The 8,705-nt window shown below is 32.4% G+C and overlaps 1 pseudogene; it reads right to left on the bottom strand.

The window, feature by feature from the left end:
- Window positions 1-4,033: 4,033 nt before the first annotated feature.
- Window positions 4,034-4,795, bottom strand: LOC147789968 (exopolygalacturonase pseudogene; annotated as a pseudogene).
- Between the last annotated feature and the right edge of the window lie 3,910 nt (window positions 4,796-8,705).

Below are 8,705 nucleotides of genomic sequence, written 5' to 3'. Positions count from 1 at the left end.
AAAACTCTCACAAACTCTCTCTTCATATATACTAAATCACTCCCAAGTTTAGTCACTCATCGGATTACACAATTTCATTCTAAGGCCGGAGAATAGTGGAGAAGACACTAGTGGTGGTTCGAAACCGATTCGTGAGGAAAAAGGAATTTGAACTACAAAAGGTTAGTACTCAAATACCTTGAGTTTTAATACTTATGAACAAGCTAGTTATTTACTATAATTGATGTTCTAAGAGTTCCTAAGATCCAAATTGCTTCCGCATGTTTTATATTAACACCATCAATAACTTGTCGAGCTGGCTTGTATCGGAAAGTAGCACGCCCCAACCTTGGGCGATCTCATGGCCTGTGCGACGGGTTCGCCAGTTCACTCCTCCATGGACGACGAGCAGGCTGGCACTCACCATGTTCCTCACCTGGTACAAAGTTATATGTCGTAGCGCCTCATACTTAGACGTCGGATATCGCTACGAAGGTTAAATCTTCTGCCCAGGTGTGTGTACCAAGATTGTTGAAACTCTAGAGCCTATAGAGTAAGTTGGTGGTTCCCTACTATGACATGGATGCGATAAGAGCCTATAAGTATGTTGCTTACTGAATATATTTATACTCATTCTTATTTACATTTCTTTTTCAGGTCTGTGAAGCTACCGATCGTGGCGATAGGGTTCTCGGGAGCTTAGAAGTCAGAGAGGAATTGTCGACTTAAGGCGTTTTTCTAGACTACGTACATATAGTTGTCACTTAATACATGTCATATTTGTTGGGATTTATGCCTTAAAGCCTCGTAATTAATTATTTAGGTTTTTAACAATAATTTTTATTATTTTATTTATAATTTAATTGTTATTCATGGTATGAAAATCCAAGGTTATTAATGTAATCTTGAACAGTATTTGGTTGACATACAAGAGAATCGTGTTCAAGTAATAACCTAAAGAGTCTATAGTATATGGATAAAGTTGGATGTCTTATCATGGTAACACTATTGATACGACACACTTTGTAATTGTTACAAATGATTTGATTCAAATCGTTCATGTGGAGATATGTAAGTGGGGGTACCCTATACAATGAGTTTGTATAAGACTGAACCAAGAAATGATTAATCTCTCTTTATAATTCCGTTAATTGAGAAGATTAATATTTCACACGATGATTATGTGCGAGTCGATCTTAATCCTGAGTGAGTTATGAACTCCTGCCTGTGAGGGCTTGTCCTTTAATTTACATGGGTGAGAATTGCCCTTTAGGCCGATTCAATATGCCTACCATTTTAGGGACTTGACCAAATAGGGAGTTTGGAACATAATATCATGAGATGAAATTCACTCCTTCCTATACTAGGAAACTAGATGAGTTGTTCTCTTAAGTACTTATTTCGGGACTTGAACAATGGGGCCCCACCCTCTCACTGGTCCGAGAGGGACTTGGTTTATGATTGGATCATAAACAAATTGTTTATTAGAGAATCAGTGGTATTTAAGTTGAAAAATGTAATTACAGGGGTAAAACGGACTTTTGACCCTGCTGTAGTTATGAACAACTCATGAAGGATCGACTTGCTTGTAATGATTATATCAATGGACATAACTTGTCCTACAGTGCATAAGAGTGCAACTCTAGGTTTATAGTGAAGTGACCTACCGTTAATGAATGGAAATTGATTAATTAAAAAGTTTAATTAATTAATTTTGTATCATTGGAGCTTGTAATCGGTAGGTCTATAGGGTTTCCTTGCTAGCTCATAGTAACGCTAAAGGTTCAATTTATTTGAAAGAAAATTTGAAGGGTTGAAATTGTTATTTAATATATTAGATATATTAAATATAAAGGAGAAAATAAATTTAATTTGAAATGTCAAACTAATATTGAATATATTAGATATATTAAATAAATTGAGAAAATATATTTAATTTGAAGGTTTCAAATTAATATTTAATATATTAAATATATAAAAAAAGAAAAATATATTTATTGTATGAGATACAATTAAATATTAAATCAATTAATGTATGATACATTAAATAAAAATATATTTAAAATTTGAATGAGATTTAAATTAATTAAATATATATTAGGATATCTTATAATATTTAAATATAGTTTGTTTAAGGTATTATATCTTAGTAATATTAAATATGTAAATATATTGTTGGCAAAAATTCTTGAAGAGTCTCTATAAATAGACTCTCCGGTTGAGCCAAACACACCAATCTCTCTCTCTTTCTCTCAAAAATGAAATTACATCTCGAGAAAATTCTCGAAACCGAGTACATCTTAGGAGGCATGAAACGGATTACATCTCCAGAAAAAAAAAAAAAAAAAAGCAAGAACCTCTTAAACCGATTTATGTAATGTTCCATGAACAAGATTTGAACCAAATTTTTTAGTATGAATTTGACACCCAATGGCTCTAGCATTTTCGGACATCTTTTGCAATATGACCACATTATTTACTCCTCATGAAGTGTTTCTAAGCAGGGAGATTATTCTTACCGATCAACATGAGCTGTTTTCAGCATATTTTGTCTTTACCCACATGTTTGTTAAGAAAATTTCAAGAGGTAGCCAAACATAATATTGTTCGAAACTAAACACGCTTAACTTTTGAGTCTTATGCTTGAAGCACCAAAGTAGGCAACATGATTTTTAGAGATAGTTTTCACTCCTAGGAGCAATTCAAAACAAGTAACTAATGTGACCATATCATTGAAGATGCAAGAAATTGTGGGGGCCATTAGATGCCAAATTTGGATTCCCAAGGTCCAAATTTTAGGTATGTGATTACATCTTAGGAGGCATGTGAGTAAGGAAAAAGCATGCTACAAAAAATGGTGTTGGTTTGTGTGGATAGTTTTCACCCTTATAAGCAATTCAAGATAAGTTGGTAATGTAGGTATGTCATGGTAGATGAAGGGGAACGTCAAAGGTATCAGTTGCTAGTTGCTGAATCCAAATTTGAAATCGTGGTCCAAATCTTAGCAGGGGCACCATTTGCCATTTCCAAATGGCTTAGTTCCCCTTTTTTTTTTTCTTTTTCTTAAGATTTTATTCTAAACAATAAAATCAAAAGATTTAATTATGTGGTAAGGGTTGTTTGAGTTGAATAAATTTATGATCCAATTAATTGTGTTAGGTCTAAAAATATCTCAACTCGACCCAGCTAAACTCACGAACAACAAATATCTTAAGACTTGAAAACACGAAACATAGCATCATCGATCAAGACCAAATTCTGTTTTTATTTTCTCTCTTTTGTGATTTCTGTTATTTTTTGGCCTTATTTACCATGGATTTGGGCAAATTTTGATGAGTTCTGGTACATTAAACTCCTAGAACATTTAGCTACTTTTGATATTTAATTTTTCTAGGACTATGGACATTTATCCTATAACTAAACTTGGTCGGGATAAATAGGTAGATAATTCGATATTAAATGTAAATTCCTAAAATACATATTAATCATTGTCACTTAATTTTCTAATCTGAAAGCTAAATTTTAACAAGTCATATCCAAAAGTTGCAACCAAAATTACACGATTGACGAAAAAGATAGATTGAAGGACACGACTTGTTGGATTAGTCACCTCAAATTTTAATTCTTCTTTAACAATAATGATGGATCTGTGCAATATGGGAAGTAGTTAGGAGATTCAATCTAACTCATCCATTCTGTCTAAAAGATTTCTAATGGTAATTGATTTGTTTAGGGTAACTAATTGAAAGAGGAGTTAGATATTTTTGTTGGTTAAAGATTCTTTTCTTGAGTAATGGATTAGTTTTTTTTTTAATAATGGTTGTTACAATTACGTTGTCTTATTTCGAATTCAAAACTAGAACGAAAAAAACAAGACTTGGAACAATTTTATTATATAAGGTGGTGGTAATAAAAACATTAGGTTGTTCACGACACAAAATCTCCTTCAAACAGTCGACCATCTTATTTATTTCGAAAAGTACAACAAAAGAAACTCAAAAGAATGAGAGTCAAATGGATAGAGGCGGTCTTCTTTTTTAATTAAGGTTGTCTATTATATTTGAAGTTCTATGGCAATGAACAATCCATTGGACAACATAAGGAGAGGAACATATCTTGGGGTTCGGTCTTCCTGAAATGATAGGTTTCACATTCGTGCATTGGGAGGAAATAGGACCTTTTATTCCATTGTAAGTGAGGTCAATGTTGCTTACTTTTACATCGTCACATGGTAAGTGACGGCTGCAAATAAGTTTGATTGCCAGCAGAGTTGCAGAACTTCCTCTAATGTTCTTGAAGCTCACTGTACTAATCTTAATTTTTGAAGGAATCTGAAAATTAAAATGAGACAACAAATGGTTTATTTGTTAAGTTATAATGAAAAAATGAATGAAAGGTTCGAGAATGCGATCCATACCTGCGGATTGCACTGATTCCATAGACAATACTCTTGGTCTATTAGAATAGGCTTGCTAACATTGACCATTATAATGTCCAAAAAGTGCATATTGGTGGCGGTGCTGCTAGCCGCAGAAGCTGGCCACGTTTTGATCCTAACACCATTAGTGGTGTTAATTAACGTGCAGTTCTTTACGATGACACCTTCAACAAGTTCTTCGTTAGTGTATCTACCAAGACTTCCGATGCTTATTCCATGTCCTGGTCTGCACGTCACGTTGGTGACTTTAATTAGTTTGCTTCCATCTCCAAGAGAAATGCAATCATCTCCAGTTGCAATTTTGGACTTTGTGATTGTGATCTTATTTGATGGACCGATGTGTATTCCATCAGAGTTTGGACTGTTTTCTGGTGCCATTATATTGATATTATGGAATGTGAGGTTGTTGCAGCTGAGGACGTTGATGTGGAAGTTCTTGCTATCAAGTGATGTTATTCTCTTAACGGTTGAATTGGTGATGAAGTTGAACCTCAAACTCTAAACATTTTGTATAATCAAATAATATTTTGTGAGAGTCGGTAATGAAGCTAAAAATTTGAACAGAACCCAATAAAATTGAAAACTCAAAAAAAATTCACTTCTTCACTTGATTGTTTAAAGATTATCCTCTAGAAAATGAAGAACATTTACCAAATCGTAAATGTCAGAACATTAGAGAAGACATGTAAGAAGCCCTTTCAAAAACAACAAGATGCATGAGATTGAGAAGGAAAGCTAAAGGCATATTACTTACAACAGGGAGTTTGGGCACAATTTATGCTTTGTGGCAAATCATTCATTTTCCAAGCTGCCTTTCCTTTCCTTGACCATCAAAAACTCCTTCACCTGATAATGTCAATCTATCAACACGTGCAAAAGTGATCCAATTATCTCCCTGAAGACTTTTTTGTGTCTGCAATGTTCCTCCAAATTGAAAGTCAATTGGGCTATTACAAGGTCCTTCAAACTTCCCTTGCTTTACTTTAAATATCCCTTTCGGAATAAAAATTGCACTAGAACGATTGGACGTGAATGCATCCTTCCATGCATTTCCTAAAGCCTACATTTCACAAGTAACAAAAACTTATATCAAACAATTGATCAGCTTAACTAGTGATAATATTGATGTTCATATTGTATATTTACCTTCGTGATGTCAGTACCAGACAGTATGTTACCATATCTTTTCAAAGGAAAAACAACATCGGCACTAGATTGAGCATCGACGGTAAGAGCTAACAATAGTAACATCAAAATTGTAGCAGCCAAGAAACTCGATTTGATCGTACTCATGAAGCCTGTGCTTTCTTTTCTTTTTTATGTATATGGTTTGAAAACTAGTGAGAGACAATGATATTTCGTTTTAGATTTGGAACTTTTTATTTATTTAATACAAATTGAAAAATAGGAATAAGTTGGGATGGAACTAAAAGAAGTTATGGATCCATTTCCCTCTCTTAATCCAAACATAAATTGATAACTAAAAGTTGTTTATGGTTTCTGTAAGTTGCTCATTAATGGTTGTGTTGTAATATCTCTCTCACTAGCCTTTGAATGGTTGAATCTCAAATAAACTGGGCATTGGCCAAACCCAACGAAGTACTAGCTTTGGGGCCACAAACATTTTTATTTATGACTACATTGGTTAGAGACTGTTGGACTACATTGGTTAGAGACTGTTTTCAACCTAGTGGCTCCAGCATTTGAACCAAATTAAACCAATTAGTGCAATGTCCCAGGAACAGGATTTGAACCAAATTTTTTAGTATGAATTTGACACCCAGTGGCTCCAGCATTTTCCGACATCTTTTGCACTATGACCACATTATTTATTCCTCATAAAGTGTTTCAAAGAAGAGAGATTATTCTTACCGATCAACCTGAGTTGTTTTTAGCATGTTTTGCTTTACCCACATGTTTGTTAAGAAAATTTCAAGAGGTTGCCAAACATAATATTGTTCCAAACTAAACATGCTTAAAATGGTAGGCATATTATAGGCATATTATGGTAGGCATACGCATAAAATGACTTGTATGACTATAATAAAGCAACAAAATGGCTTGTGCATATTATAGGCATATTATGGTAGGCATACGCATAAAATGACTTGTATGACTATAATAAAGCAACAAAATGGCTTGTCTCAAAGTATGGTATGTCCCTCAAATGGTAGGCATATTGAATGGGCTAAAAGAGTCATTCTCACCCATGTAAATTAAAGGACAAGCTCCCACATGTAGGAGTTCATAACTCACTCAGGATTAAGTTTGAGTCGCATATGATCATAATGTGAAATATTAATCTTCTCAATTAACGGATTTATAAAGAAAGATTAAATATTTCTTGGTTCAGTCTTATACAAACTCATTGTATAGTATACTCCCACTTACATATCTCCACAGGAACAATTTGGATCAAATCATTTGTAACCATTACAAAGTGAGCCATATCAATAGTGTTACCACGATAAAGAACCTAACTTTATTCATATACTATAGACTCTTTAGGTTATTACTGGAACACAATTCTATTGTATGTCAACCACATACGGTTCAAGATTATATTAATAATGTTGGATTTTGATACCATGGATAACAATTAAATTACAAATAAAATAATAAAAATTATAGTTAAAAAGTAAATTAATTACCCGGCTTTAGGGCATAAATCCCAACAATCTCCCACTTACTCTATACCCAACATGTTCTCTCACTTGCCCTATTGAAGATGGGACATGTCTCCTAATCCTAGACATTCTAGATGACCCTCAAACACTTTAAACCTAGAGAGTCATTTTATATAAAACAAAATAATTATCATTAAAAGTCATTTTGGTCATTACCAATGATGCTTTCTCTCTCAATATCATTCTTTATAGATTGATCTTTTATAATTTCCTTAATATTAGTCTTTGTATCACTATCATCACAATGAGAGTGACAAACTAAATCACATGTGAAACACCTTCCAAATGTTTAAGAAATTATTATAGTCATACCAGTCATTTTGTTGCTTTAAAAGTAAAAAATGTTCCGTATACCATACTTCACAATCTAAGGTAAAATTGATCTTAACCTAAATTTTCTAAATTTATGTAACTAGTGTACCACTTAAAGATCAAATCTTTAACTCCATACACAATAAAAAAATTCTCATTATCCATGGATACTTTGAGAAAACTTTAATTTTTCAGGTCATACATTAGTTTAACTAATATAATTTAATTAACTATATATTTAAGGTTAATTCTCATCTATGCATTAATTATCTCCCACTCAGGAAAAATAATTAATCATACTCTCAACATTTGAGGTTACTTAAGATACTATTCCTCTGACTTCATATTTCAATGATATTATCATTCTTTGAAGTCTTGCATCAAATATTTGACAATTTTGTCAATATAATATATATGAGTCAATATTGACATTTATCCTTAAATTTCTATTTTTAGGAGATACAAAATTATTCCAAATCTATTTATGGTAGAGTGAAAGATCACATCAATTCATAAGGAGTAATGTGTCTCCAATTTAAAAAAAAATTGAGAAAATCCACTCATCAATTAGTAATTTTCTTGTTTTCACAAGCTCATTACAATTTATTTAAAGTTAAAGGTTATCAAACCTTCTATTAAAAAATCTATAGGTTAAATTCATTTCATAAATCAACTTTTACTTCTTTAGCAAATATTTTGGTTTTGAATTTGAATAATAAATCCATATAATAATATGTGCAGATGTATCCTCTTAGATTTCTTTTCACAAAAAGAATTCTAAATATTTATTCAACATATCTTATATATACAAAAATGAATTAGAGAATAATAATAGACTCTAGAATTACAATAGGAGAGAAAGTCTACTTCTAGCTACTTTCTCCCATTAAGTTCAACTCTTTGTCATGAGTCTTGTTTTGAAGATCTATATCTTCTTATCTATACATAATTTTCCTTTTGTAGGTCAATTCATATCGTATGAGTTTAACCTCATCAAGAATATCTACAAATCTCTGGATTTTATGACTTAAAAATATTTATCCTTCGTCATCATCCCTCATAACTATTTTGAGGGTAATAAGTCCTTAAATTGGTCATCTAACATGACAATTTGAATTTTAGTAGGATTGAATCATCTCATAATTCCCCCACTACGATGAGACTTATCGAATTAATGACTAGGATCCACTTGACTCTCAAGGGAAATTAAATTGTTAACAACTTTGGTTAACTATTAAGGTCTCCACTTGGAACTATTTAATTAACACTATCTGTTGGATGGTGGGACT

Source organism: Cucurbita pepo, chromosome 12 (assembly GCF_057944985.1).
Source record: "Cucurbita pepo subsp. pepo isolate OVF chromosome 12, ASM5794498v1, whole genome shotgun sequence".
NCBI lineage: Eukaryota > Viridiplantae > Streptophyta > Magnoliopsida > Cucurbitales > Cucurbitaceae > Cucurbita > Cucurbita pepo.
This window is presented reverse-complemented; position numbering and strand designations above follow the sequence as displayed.